At 48.2% G+C, this 14053-nt stretch overlaps 2 protein-coding genes and 1 pseudogene across 6 annotated transcripts in view; all 3 read right to left on the bottom strand.

Moving 5' to 3' along the window:
* Nucleotides 1-14053, bottom strand: part of LOC118381460 (tyrosine-protein kinase RYK) — a 257241-nt gene that overhangs the window by 22601 nt on the left and 220587 nt on the right. The gene's annotated exons all lie outside the window — the stretch shown is intronic.
* The window catches only part of LOC127908600 (solute carrier organic anion transporter family member 2A1-like), a 201200-nt gene that overhangs the window by 124803 nt on the left and 62344 nt on the right, over nt 1-14053 (bottom strand). The window lies entirely within an intron of this gene.
* Nucleotides 9-14053, bottom strand: part of LOC127931752 (solute carrier organic anion transporter family member 2A1-like) — a 76313-nt pseudogene continuing 62268 nt past the window's right edge.

The following is a 14053-nucleotide window of genomic DNA, read 5'->3' as shown; positions in this document are numbered from 1 at the left end:
GTTGTGTGTTAGGAGGCGATCAACCCGGCCAGAGAGATGAGGAACATGACAGGAAGCAGGAAGTGAGGACATTGGTTGGGGCAAGGACCGGGCGGGCAGTACCCCCACCACTACCCTGGCTGTAAGCCATGCAGATACAGTCTGTGTACTTCTACACCAGAAGAAGAAGAACACAGAAGACACCAGTGTCAATATATAAAGACAGACAACATATAAAAGTATGTCATACATTTCTCAGATTCAAGAAGCAAAATGTACAAAATGACCTGTTTTCATTAAGACAACGGCTAAATTGTCAACGATCGATAACCTATACTGATCTGAAAGTACTGGTAATTACAGTTAACTCTTGGTCTGATTCAACTAGTCAACATAATGGCCATGCATTGACTATTATATACACCATGTCGAGTCAATATAACTATTAGCATTGCCACAGTCCTCCTGCTTGTGGATGACACTACTACTGCAACATCTACAAGTGGTTTAACTCCACTTAAAACACTTCCTGTGTCCCAGGGCCGATTACCGATGGATTGGACTGGCCCATTCATTGTTAACCATCCATACCGTGTCGCTGTACTGTAGGTAGAGACTGTAGCACACAGTCAGACACATAGCGCTACGTCTGGCTGGCTGCCTTTGCTGACCAATACACTCTCCTAAACTGGGTTTAATCAGTTTAAACGGTTGAAGATTTAGACCGTACAGATGTAGGATCTTAATTTGACCCGTTTCTTACAGTAGGAGAATACCAGGACATGGCGGTAACAGGAAAATGTGAATTATTGTGTGGATTATAATTAAAGGACGTTTTCGTAAGGGGTTTGATGCATTTTTTTGTTAAGGCAAATCAAGTTTGACATTTTCAAAGGGAAACTTGAGAAGCTTTTATAAACCCTGAATACGCTACAATCGGTTTTACTCGAGTAAAACTAAAGATACCTTAATAGAAAATGTCTCAAGTGAAAGTCACCCAGTAAAATAATACCTGAGTAAAAGTCTAAAAGATTTTGGTTTTTAATATACCTAAGTATCAAACGTAAATGTAATTGCTAAAACATACTTAAGTATCAAACGTAAACAACACATCAACACTCAGACATCATTACAGATAGCCAGGGGAACACTCCAACACTCAGACATCATTTACAGATAGCCAGAGGAACACTCCAACACTCAGACATCATTTACAGATAGCCAGAGGAACACTCCAACACTCAGACATCATTTACAGATAGCCAGAGGAACACTCCAACACTCAGACATCATTTACAGATAGCCAGAGGAACACTCCAACACTCAGACATCATTTACAGATAGCCAGAGGAACACTCCAACACTCAGACATCATTACAGATAGCCAGGGGAACACTCCAACACTCAGACATCATTTACGGATAGCCAGGGGCACACTCCAACACTCAGACATCATTTACAGATAGCCAGGGGCAGACTTCAACACTCAGACATCATTTACAGATAGCCAGGGACACACTCCAACACTCAGACATCATTTACAGATAGCCAGGGGAACACTCCAACACTCAGACATCATTTACAGATAGCCAGGGGAACACTCCAACACTCAGACATCATTTACAGATAGCCAGGGACACACTTCAACACTCAGACATCATTTACAGATAGCCAGGGACACACTCCAACACTCAGACATCATTTACAGATAGCCAGGGGAACACTCCAACACTCAGACATCATTTACAGATAGCCAGGGGCACACTTCAACACTCAGACATCATTTACAGATAGCCAGGGACACACTTCAACACTCAGACATCATTTACAGATAGCCAGGGACACACTCCAACACTCAGACATCATTTACAGATAGCCAGGGGAACACTCCAACACTCAGACATCATTTACAGATAGCCAGGGGCACACTCCAACACTCAGACATCATTTACAGATAGCCAGGGGCACACTCCAACACTCAGACATCATTACAGATAGCCAGGGACACACTTCAACACTCAGACATCATTTACAGATAGCCAGGGGCACACTCCAACACTCAGACATCATTACAGATAGCCAGGGGCACACTTCAACACTCAGACATCATTACAGATAGCCAGGGGCACACTCCAACACTCAGACATCATTTACAGATAGCCAGGGGCACACTTCAACACTCAGACATCATTACAGATAGCCAGGGGCACACTCCAACACTCAGACATTATTTACAGATAGCCAGGGGCACACTTCAACACTCAGACATCATTACAGATAGCCAGGGGCACACTCCAACACTCAGACATCATTTACAGATAGCCAGGGGCACACTCCAACACTCAGACATCATTTACAGATAGCCAGGGACACACTTCAACACTCAGACATCATTACAGATAGCCAGGGGCACACTCCAACACTCAGACATCATTTACAGATAGCCAGGGGCACGCTTCAACACTCTGACATCATTTACAGATAGCCAGGGGCACACTCCAACACTCAGACATCATTTACAGATAGCCAGGGGCACACTTCAACACTCAGACATCATTTACAGATAGCCAGGGGCACACTCCAACACTCAGACATCATTTACAGATAGCCAGGGGCACACTCCAACACTCAGACATCATTTACAGATAGCCAGGGGCACACTTCAACACTCAGACATCATTTACAGATAGCCAGGGGCACACTCCAACACTCAGACATCATTTACAGATAGCCAGGGGAACACTCCAACACTCAGACATCATTTACAGATAGCCAGGTGCACACTCCAACACTCAGACATCATTTACAGATAGCCAGGGGCACACTTCAACACTCAGACATCATTGACAGATAGCCAGGTGCACACTCCAACACTCAGACATCATTTACAGATAGCCAGGGGCACACTTCAGGGATGTTCTCTGTTTAGTGAGTCCTCCAGATCAGAGGCAGTAGAGATGACCAGGGATGTTCTCTTGATAAGTGTGTGAATTAGACCTTATTCCGGTCCTGCTAAACATTCAAAATGTAACGAGTACTTTTGGGTGTCAGGGGAAAATGTACGGAGTAAAAAAGTACATTATTTTCTTCAGGAATGTAGTGAAGTTAAAGTTGTCAAAAATATAAATTGTAATGTAACGTACAGTTACCCCCCAAAAATGACTTAAGTAGTACTCTATACGACTGACTACACGTTTGCGTTTCCTGCTGTACAGGACATTTACTGGATGATAAAATTAAGACCCTACATCTGCAACATTACCATTTGTTCAGTTATGTCATACTACTTCCCTAACTTCATTCATTAAATGGCCACCTACCAGAACCCTGAATTTGTTCTTGGGGTCTTTGGTGTAGTCTTTGCAGCCTGCGTGGCAGGGAGACAGGTACTCAGTGTTGTCAGATCCACACACTGGGTTAAAGGAGTAAGCAGGACAGGAGCAGTTGGAATAACAGGTGGCCAGAAACCTGTAGGGGGGGGAGGGGATGTTTAGAGAATGGTTACGTGTGTCACAATAGAGTTATAAACGATATCCACATTATTGTGCTGAGCTGGCTCAGATATTGTCTTTTCATATGGACCTTTCCAGCACGGTTCCAGGAACTGTGGTGAATGTCTAAGCAGGCCAGATGAGTACAAGGCTAGCTAGGCTTGGTTCAGCTCGGCTCAGCTCAGCTCAATAGTGTGAAAATGGCATTTCCATGTTTATATAAGGGTTATGAGATCACAGCAGAGTTCAGGGTGGAGTTAAGTTCATCAGTAGAGCTCTGGGTGGAGTTAAGTTCATCAGTAGAGCTCTGGGTGGAGTTAAGTTCATCAGTAGAGCTCTGGGTGGAGTTAAGTTCATCAGTAGAGCTCTGGGTGGAGTTAAGTTCATCAGTAGAGCTCTGGGTGGAGTTAAGTTCATCAGTAGAGCTCTGGGTGGAGTTAAGTTCATCAGTAGAGCTCTGGGTGGAGTTAAGTTCATCAGTAGAGCTCTGGGTGAGTTAAGTTCATCAGTAGAGCTCTGGGTGAGTTAAGTTCATCAGTAGAGCTCTGGGTGAGTTAAGTTCATCAGTAGAGCTCTGGGTGAGTTAAGTTCATCAGTAGAGCTCTGGGTGGAGTTAAGGTCATCAGTAGAGCTCTGGGTGAGTTAAGTTCATCAGTAGAGCTCTGGGTGAGTTAAGTTCATCAGTAGAGCTCTGGGTGGAGTTAAGTTCATCAGTAGAGCTCTGGGTGAGTTAAGTTCATCAGCAGAGCTCTGGGTGGAGTTAAGTTCATCAGTAGAGCTCTGGGTGAGTTAAGTTCATCAGTAGAGCTCTGGGTGAGTTAAGTTCATCAGTAGAGCTCTGGGTGGAGTTAAGTTCATCAGTAGAGCTCTGGGTGAGTTAAGTTCATCAGCAGAGCTCTGGGTGGAGTTAAGTTCATCAGTAGAGCTCTGGGTGAGTTAAGTTCTATCAGCAGAGCTCTGGGTGGAATTAAGTTCATCAGTAGAGCTCAGTGCCAAACCACATAACAGAAGACAACCGAGATATGGGGTTATGGAGTAAAGACCAGGGTTCCTGTTAATGTTATCTGTGGTTCATTAGCCTCTGTTTGGTGTTGTCCCGTAATAACAACATCTCTAGCTGTTTGGGTTCACCAGTGGCACAGCGCCAAACAGTAGCCTTGTCTTAGTGTCCACAAGTGGCTAGTTAATTAACGGTGTCTTCTACAAAGTTCACAAGGCTCCGTATGTTTGCTTGTGTAATAATATCAGAAGGTAAGCTAAATTAAGTTAATTGTCTTCAAGACCGGACAATAATGTAACTGATGGGGCTTGTGCAAGTGTTTCACCGAACTCTTTTGTACAAATAATTTAAATGCTTCTGTTTTCTAGTCCTCATGACCTCCCTAGAACTCCATGTATTTAAACACCTTAAAAATATCAACTGTCAAACTACAGAGACAGTGACACAGCCTCCCCAAAATGACAAACTACAGAGACAGTGACACAGCCTCCCCAAAATGACAAACTACAGAGACAGTGACACAGCCTCCCCAAAATGACAAACTACAGAGACAGTAACACAGCCTCCCCAAAATGACAAACTACAGAGACAGTAACACAGCCTCCCCAAAATGACAAACTACAATTAACATACACATCAACAACAGCCCAATCAGCCAGCACAGGGCCCAATCAACCAGGGTTACCTGGCCCAATCAGCCAAGACAGGGCCCAATCAACCAGGGTTACATGGCCCAATCAGCCAAGACAGGGCCCAATCAACCAGGGTTACATGGCCCAATCAGCCAAGACAGGGCCCAATCAAACAGGGTTACATGGCCCAATCAGCCAAGACAGGGCCCAATCAACCAGGGTTACATGGCCCAATCAGCCAAGACAGGGCCCAATAAACCAGGGTTACATGGCCCAATCAACCAGGACACAGCCCAATCAACCAGGGTTACATGGCCCAATCAACCAGGACATGGCCCAATCAACCAGGACACAGCCCAATCAACCAGGGCTACATGGCCCAATCAACCAGGACATGGCCTAATCAACCAGGACACGGCCCAATCAACCAGGACACGGCCCAATCAACCAGGACATGGCCTAATCAACCAGGGTTACATGGCCCAATCAACCAGGGTTACATGGCCAAATCAACCAGGACACGGCCCAATCAACCAGGACATGGCCCAATCAACCAGGACATGGCCCAATCAACCAGGGTTACATGGCCCAATCAACCAGGGTTACATGGCCCAATCAACCAGGACACGCCCAATCAACAGGACACGGCCCAATCAACCAGGACATGGCCCAATCAACCAGGACATGGCCCAATCAACCAGGACATGGCCCAATCAACCAGGGTTACATGGCCCAATCAACCAGGACACAGCCTAATCAACCAGTGCTACATGGCCCAATCAACCAGGACACAGCCCAATCAACCAGGGTTACATGGCCCAATCAACCAGTGCTACATGGCCCAATCAACCAGGACACAGCCCAATCAACCAGGGTTACATGGCCCAATCAACCAGGACACAGCTCAATCAACCAGGACACAGCCTAATCAACCAGTGCTACATGGCCCAATCGGTCAGTGCTACATGGCCCAATCAACCAGGACACAGCCCAATCAACCAGTGCCACATGGCCCAATCAACCAGTGCTACATGGCCCAATCAACCAGGACAAGGCCCTCCAAATATGTAACTGCTTGGCAAAGATGCAGATCCCTTCTCTGACTCACCCATGGGGTGTGTAGTTGACCTCCGCCACCCTCTGTGTGGGGCAGCCCATGAAGAAGAGAGGGATGATGAGGAGGACAGAGATGGTGAGCATGGCGACAGAAAAACGAGGGATGGTCTTCAGAGAGAGACCGGTCCTCTTCATGATGACTCCGCCCACCAGCATCCCCACGGAAACGGACGGAAGGTTCACCGCACCTGAGGGAGAAGACAAGATTTTTGAGAGCAGAATATATTTAAATACTTTCTCCACAGTATGTATCTGTATACTGTCTCTTTGTATCTGTATCGATCTCTACATACAGAACTACAAAGACAGAGATAGTATGAAAGAGTGCATAGCGAGCTGATTTGTCTTCACTAAAAGATACGATCAACTTAATTGTCTCAGGCATACAAACGCTAGCCTGGTTGCCAGTCTCTGATCAGCTATTACATTGTACATGACACAGACTACAAGGAGTGGAATGTTACAGAGACTGATACCGCCGGCAGGGTAGCCTAGTGGTTAGAGTGTAGAGGTGGTAGGGTAGCCTAGTGGTTAGAGTGTAGAGGTGGTAGGGTAGCCTAGTGGTTAGAGTGTAGAGGTGGTAGGGTAGCCTAGTGGTTAGAGTGTAGAGGTGGTAGGGTAGCCTAGTGGTTAGAGTGTAGAGGTGGTAGGGTAGCCTAGTGGTTAGAGTGTAGAGGTGGTAGGGTAGCCTAGTGGTTAGAGTGTAGAGGTGGTAGGGTAGCCTAGTGGTTAGAGTGTAGAGGTGGTAGGGTAGCCTAGTGGTTAGAGTGTAGAGGTGGTAGGGTAGCCTAGTGGTTAGAGTGTAGAGGTGGTAGGGTAGCCTAGTGGTTAGAGTGTAGAGGTGGTAGGGTAGCCTAGTGGTTAGAGTGTAGAGGTGGTAGGGTAGCCTAGTGGTTAGAGTGTAGAGGTGGCAGGGTAGCCAAGTGGTTAGAGCGTTGGACTAGTAACCGGAAGGTTGCAAGTTCAAACCCCCATTGCAATTTTATTTTTTTTCTATGACGTGAACTAATAAATGTCTGGTAAGCGCGTTTGGTGCTGCTGCTTTTGGAAAACGGTACGTCGGCACCATAACGGATTGGGCCATATGTTTTCAGCTCTGATCTGGGTATATTCAGTGTTTTTTTTAAACCTTTATTTAACTAGGCAAGTCAGTTAAGAACACATTCTTATTTTCAATGACGGCCTGGGAACAGTGGGGTTAACTGCCTGTTCAGGGGCAGAATGACAGATTTGTACCTTGTCAGCTCAGGGATTTGAACTTGCAACCTGGTTACTAGTCCAATGCAGCTGCCACTAGGCTACCCCTGCCGCCCCAGATGAAGGGAAGCTATATATATATATATATATATAATAAGAATATGTTGTAATAATAACCTGAACAGGTTATGAGATCAGGGAAAACCCAGGCCCCAGAAAAGACAAGTGAATTTTTACACACCACTTTGAACCTGTGGTAACTGTGGTGCCTGTGGTAACTGGTGCCCATGGTAACTGTGGTGCCTGCGGTAACTGTGGTAACTGTGGTGACTGTGGTAACTGTGGTAACTGTGGTGACTGGTAACGTGGTGTCCGTGGTGCCTGTAGTAACTGTGGTAATTGTGGTGCCTGTGGTAACTGTGGTGCCTGTGGTAACTGTGGTGCTTGTGGTAACTGTGGGTAACTGTGGTGCCTGTGGTAACTGTGGTAACTGTGGTGACTGTGGTAACTGTGGTAACTGTGGTGACTCTGGTAACTGTGGTAATTGTGGTGCCTGTGGTAACTGTGGTGCTTGTGGTGCTTGTAGTAACTGTGGTAACTGTGGTGCCTGTGGTGACTCTGGTAACTGTGGTGCTTGTGGTAACTGTGGTAACTGTGGTAATTTTGGTGCCTGGTAACTGTGGTGCCAGTGGTAACTGTGGTGCTTGTGGTAACTGTGGTAACTGTGGTAATTGTGGTGCCTGTGGTAACTGTGGTGCTTGTGGTAACTGTAATTGTGGTGCCTGTGGTAACTGTGGTGCCTGTGGTACCTGTGGTAATTGTGGTGCCTGTGGTAATTGTGGTGCTCTGTGGTAACTGTGGTGCCTGTGGTAACTGTGGTGCCTGTGGTAACTGTGGTGCCTGCGGTGCCTGTAGTAACTGTGGTGCCTGTGGTAACTGTGGTGCCTGGGTGGTGCCTGTAGTAACTGTGGTGCCTGTGGTAACTGTGGTGCCTGTGGTGCCACCCTGTCCCAGACTATACTGCTGATCCCACAGAAAATACACATAGATGAATGCTGAGACAGGACTAGACAACAGATATAATACGGTTTCAATGCTCACTCTCTACCAGCATCCTTAGACAGCCTTTCAACAGTTGTCATTCATCCACAACTACAGCACGTTAAACTCTTTGACGTAAACCATTATCATAACAATCCCAAGTGAAGAACAGAGATCTGTGTCTTCATCTCCATGCCCAACTGTAACCCATGCCAACTGTAACCCATGCCAACTATCAATACCAGCCGTAGAGTAGGGTAAAGAGCGAGCAGGGATCAGATTCACTCATACTTAATCTGTTTCCCATAGTGGATCAATAAGGAAAACACAAACACCATTCATCTATGGGGCGGCAGGAAGCCCAGTGGTTAGAACGTTGGGGTGGCAGGAAGCCTAGTGGTTAGAGCGTCGGGGCGGCAGGAAGCCTAGTGGTTAGAGCGTTGGGGCGGCAGGAAGCCAGTGGTTAGAGCGCCGGGCTGCAGGAAGCCCAGTGGTTAGGAGCGGGGCGGCAGGAAGCCTAGTGGTTAGAGCGTTGGGGGCGGCAGGAAGCCAGTGGTTAGAGCGTTGGGGAAGGCAGTGGTTAGAGCGTCGTGGCGGCAGGGAAGCCCAGTGGTTAGAGCGTTGGGGGTGGCAGGAAGCCTAGTGGTTAGAGGAAAGGCGGCAGGTAGAGCGTCGGGGCGGCAGGAAGCCTAGTGGTTAGAGGGTGGGGCGGCAGGAAGCCTAGTGGTTAGAGCGCTAGCGGCAGGAAGCCCAGTGGTTAGAGCGTTGGGGTGGGCAGGAAGCCCAGTGGTTAGAGCGGCCGGGGCGGCAGGAAGCCTAGTGGTTAGAGGGCGGCAGGAAGCCCAGTGGTTAGAGCGTTGGGGCGGCAGGCCTAGTGGTTAGAGCGTTGGGGGCGGCAGGAAGCCTAGTGGTTAGAGCGTTGGGGCGGCAGGAAGCCTAGTGGAGCGTTTGCAGGAAGCCTAGTGGTTAGAGCGTTGGGGTGGCAGGAAGCCCAGTGGTTAGAGCGCTAGCGGCAAGAAGCCTAGTGGTTAGAGCGTTGGGGCGGCAGGAAGCCTAGTGGTTAGAGCGTTGGGCGGCAGGAAGCCTAGTGGTTAGAGCATCGGGGGCGGCAGGAAGCCTAGTGGTTAGAGCGTTGGGGTGGCAGGAAGCCTAGTGGTTAGAGCATCGGGCGGCAGGAAGCCTAGTGGTTAGAGCATCGGGGGCAGGAAGCCTAGTGGTTAGAGCGTTAGGGCGGCAGGAAGCCTAGTGGTTAGAGCGTCGGGGCAGGAAGCCTAGTGGTTAGAGCGTAGAGCGGCAGGAAAGCCTAGTGGCTTGCAGAATGCAGAAGGCAACCACACTCCTCTGACTCAGAGGACTTGGGATAAACGCAGAAGGCATTCAGTTGTACCCCATGTCATCTGTTCCACAAAGCAGACTGTTCCATTGGTCAGATTGAAGCACATTCAACAAATCTGATTTAACAAAGTGGGGATCATTGTGCAGAAATCCGGGTCGTGATTTCTGTGTTGTAACATAACCACCATGGTTACTGGAGGCTTGTTTCCGGATATATATTTGTCTGAACTTTTTTAACCGATTAGCGTTAGCATACAAAATCAGAGGAGGTTGTTTATTTAAATATATGTTTTTAAGAAGAACTGACTCAAAATAGTTGAAACTGATTGGCCTAATAGTAGATTAATTTAACTGGGAAAAATGAGGAGAAGTCTTTTTTAAATATATGTTTTTTGTAAGATAAAATTGAAACAAACGTATAAAAAAATGGCCTAAAATGTGGTTAAAAACGCTGTGGCGTGGAAACGCAAAGACACTGCAAGAGGTGTCACTGCAGTACTCCGGTTTGAATCCAGGCTGTATCACATCCGGGCCGTGATCGGGAGTCCCATAGAAGGAATTGGCCCAGCGTCCGGGTTTGGCCCGGGGTAGGCCGTTGTAAATAAGAATTTGTTCTTAACTGACTTGTCAAGTTAAATAAAGGTTAAATGTACGTCCGTTGTGTGTTTGTACTGACCTATGAGGAGGCAGTGGTACTGTACTGACCAATGAGGAGGCAGTGGAACTGTACTGATCTATGAGGAGGCAGTGGAACTGTACTGACCTATGAGCAGACAGTGGTACTGTACTGACCTATGAGGAGGCAGTTGTACTGTACTGACCTATGAACAGACAGTGGAACTGTACTGAATTAACATGAGGAGGCAGTGGAACTGTACTGACCTTTGAGGAGGCAGTTGTACTGTACAACCTGACCTATGAGCAGGCAGTGGAACTGTACTGACCTATGAGCAGACAGTGGTACTGTACTGACCCTATGAGGAGGCAGTGGAACTGTACTGACCTATGAGGAGGCAGTGGAACTGTACTGACCTATGAGGGAGGCAGTGGAACTGTACTGACCTATGAGGAGGCAGTGGATCATTCTGCATGAGGATCTGTACTGCAGACCTATGAGGAGGCAGTTGTACTGTATCCGACCTATGAGGAGGCAGTTGTCTGTACTGACCTATGAGGAGGCAGTGGAACTGTACTGACCTATGAGGAGGCAGGAACTGGTAAATGACCTATGAGGAGGCAGTGGATCTGTACTGACCTATGAGGAGGCAGTGGAACTGTACTGACCTATGCGAGGGAGGCAGTGGATCTGTACTGACCTATGAGGAGGCAGTGGTACTGTACTGACCTATGAGGAGGCAGTGGTACTGTACTGACCTATGAGGAGGCAGTGGAACTGTACTGACCCATGAGGAGGCAGTGGACTGTACTGACCTATGAGGAGGCAGTGGAATCTGTACTGACCTATGAGGAGGCAGTGGATCTGTACTGACCTATGAGGAGGCAGTGGAACTGTACTGACCTATGAGGAGGCAGTGGAACTGTACTGACCTATGAGGAGGCAGTGGAACTGTACTGAGCCTATGAGGAGGCAGTGGTACTGTACAACTGACCTAAGGAGGAGGCAGTGGAACTGTACTGACCTATGAGGGAGGCAGTGGGAACTGTACTGACCTATGAGGAGGCAGTGGAACTGTACTGACCTATGAGGAGGCAGTGAACTGTACTGACCTATGAGGAGGCAGTGGAACTGTACTGACCTATGAGGGGCAGGGAACTGTACTGACCTATGAGGAGGCAGTGAAACTGATCTGTACAGGGATCTGTAGCCTGAGGAGGCAGTTGTACTGCACAACCTGACCTATGAGGAGCAGGGAACTGTACTGACCTATGAGGGGAGCAGTTGTACTGTACAACCTGACCTATGAGCAGGAAGTTGTACTGTACTATTGAATCAAGGAGGAGGCAGTGGAACTGTACTGACCTATGAGGAGGCAGGAACTGTACTGACCTATGAGGAGGCAGTGGAACTGTACTGACCTATGAGGAGGCAGTGGAACTGTACTGACCTATGAGGAGGCAGTGGAACTGTACTGACCTATGAGGAGGCAGTGGATCTGTACTGACCTATGAGGAGGCAGTGGAACTGTACTGACCTATGAGGAGGCAGTGGATCTGTACTGACCTGAGGAGGCAGTGGAACTGTACTGACCTATGAGGAGTGCAGTGGAACTGTACTGACCTATGAGGAGGCAGTGGAACTGTACTGACCATGAGGAGGCAGTGGATCTGTACTGACCTATGAGAGGCAGTGGATCTGTACAACCTGACCTATGATGAGGCAGTCACCTGTACAACCTGACCTATGAGGAGGCAGTACTGTACTGTAGGCAGTGGATCTGTACTGACCTATGAGGAGGCAGTGAACTGTACTGACCTATGAGGAGGCAGTGGATCTGTACTGACCTATGAGGAGGCAGTTGGAACTGTACTGACCTATGAGGAGGCAGTGGAACTGTACTGGACCTATGAGGAGGCAGTGGAACTGTACTGACCTATGAGGAGGCAGTGGAACTGTACTGACCTATGAGGAGGCAGTGGAACTGTACTGACCTATGAGGAGGCAGTGGATCTGTACTGACCTATGAGGAGGCAGTGGAACTGTACTGACCTATGAGCAGGCAGTGTACTGTACTGACCTATGAGGAGGCAGTGGATCTGTACTGACCTATGAGCAGGCAGTTGTACTGTACAACCTGACCTATGAGGAGGCAGTGGAGTTGTACTGTACTGACCTATGAGGAGGCAGTGGAACTGTACTGACCTATGAGGAGGCAGTGGAACTGTACCTGACCTATGAGCAGGAAGTGGTACTGTACTGAGGATGAGGAAGTGGTACTGTACTGACCTATGAGGAGGCAGTGAACTGTACTGACCTATGAGGAGGCAGTGGAACTGTACTGACCTATGAGGAGGCAGTGGAACTGTACTGACCTATGAGGAGGCAGGGAACTGTACTGACCTATGAGGAGGCAGTGGAACTGTACTGACCTATGAGGAGGCAGTGGATCTGTATCTGTACCTATGAGGAGGCAGTGGATCTGTACTGACCTATGAGCAGGCAGTTGTACTGTACAACCTGACCTATGAGGAGGAAGTTGTACTGTACAACCTGACCATGAGCAGACAGTGGAACTGTACTGACCTATGAGGAGGCAGGGAACTGTACTGACCCATGAGGAGGCAGTGGTACTGTACTGACCTATGAGGAGGCAGTGGAACTGTACTGACCTATGAGGAGGCAGTTGTACTGTACAACCTGACCTATGAGCAGGCAGTGGAACTGTACTGACCTATGAGGAGGCAGTGGAACTGTACTGACCTATGAGGAGGCAGGTACCTGTACTGACCTATGAGGAGGCAGTGAACTGTACTGACCTATGAGGAGGCAGTTGTCTGTACAACCTGACCTATGAGCAGACAGTGGGACTGTACTGACCTATGAGCAGGCAGTGGAACTGTGACTGTACTGGTACTGACCTATGAGCAGGCAGTGGTACTGTACTGACCTATGAGGAGGCAGTGAACTGTACTGACCTATGAGGAGGCAGTGGAACTGTACTGACCTATGAGGAGGCAGTGGATCTGTACTGACCTATGAGGAGGCAGTGGAACTGTACTGACCTATGAGGAGGCAGTGGAACTGTACTGACCTATGAGGAGGCAGTGGTACTGTACTGGACCTATGAGGAGGCAGTACTGTAGACTATGAACAGACAGTGGAAACTGTACTGACCTATGAGGAGGCAGTTGAACTGTACTGACCTATGAACAGGCAGTGGAACTGTAACCTGACCTAGAGCAGGCAGTGGAACTGTACTGACCTATGAGCAGACAGTGGTACTGTACAACCTGACCTATGAGGAGGCAGTGGAACTGTACTGACCTATGAGCAGACAGTGGTACTGTACTGACCTATGAGGAGGCAGTGGAACTGTACTGACCTATGAGGAGGCAGTGGAACTGTACTGACCTATGAGGAGGCAGTTGTACTGTACAACCTGACCTATGAGGAGGAGTGTACTGTACTGACCTATGAGGAGGCGGATCTGTACTGACCTATGAGGAGGCAGCTGTACTGTACAACCTGACCTATGAGGAGGCAGTGGTACTGTACTGACCTATGAGGAGGCAGTGGAACTGTACTGACCTATGAGGAGGCAGGAACTGTACTGACCTATGAGGAGGCAGTGATCTGTACTGAC

The sequence above is a fragment of the Oncorhynchus keta genome, chromosome 1, assembly GCF_023373465.1.
Source record: "Oncorhynchus keta strain PuntledgeMale-10-30-2019 chromosome 1, Oket_V2, whole genome shotgun sequence".
Lineage (NCBI taxonomy): Eukaryota > Metazoa > Chordata > Actinopteri > Salmoniformes > Salmonidae > Oncorhynchus > Oncorhynchus keta.
The sequence above is the reverse complement of the archived record's forward strand: the minus strand, read 5'-3'. Positions and strand labels throughout refer to the sequence as shown.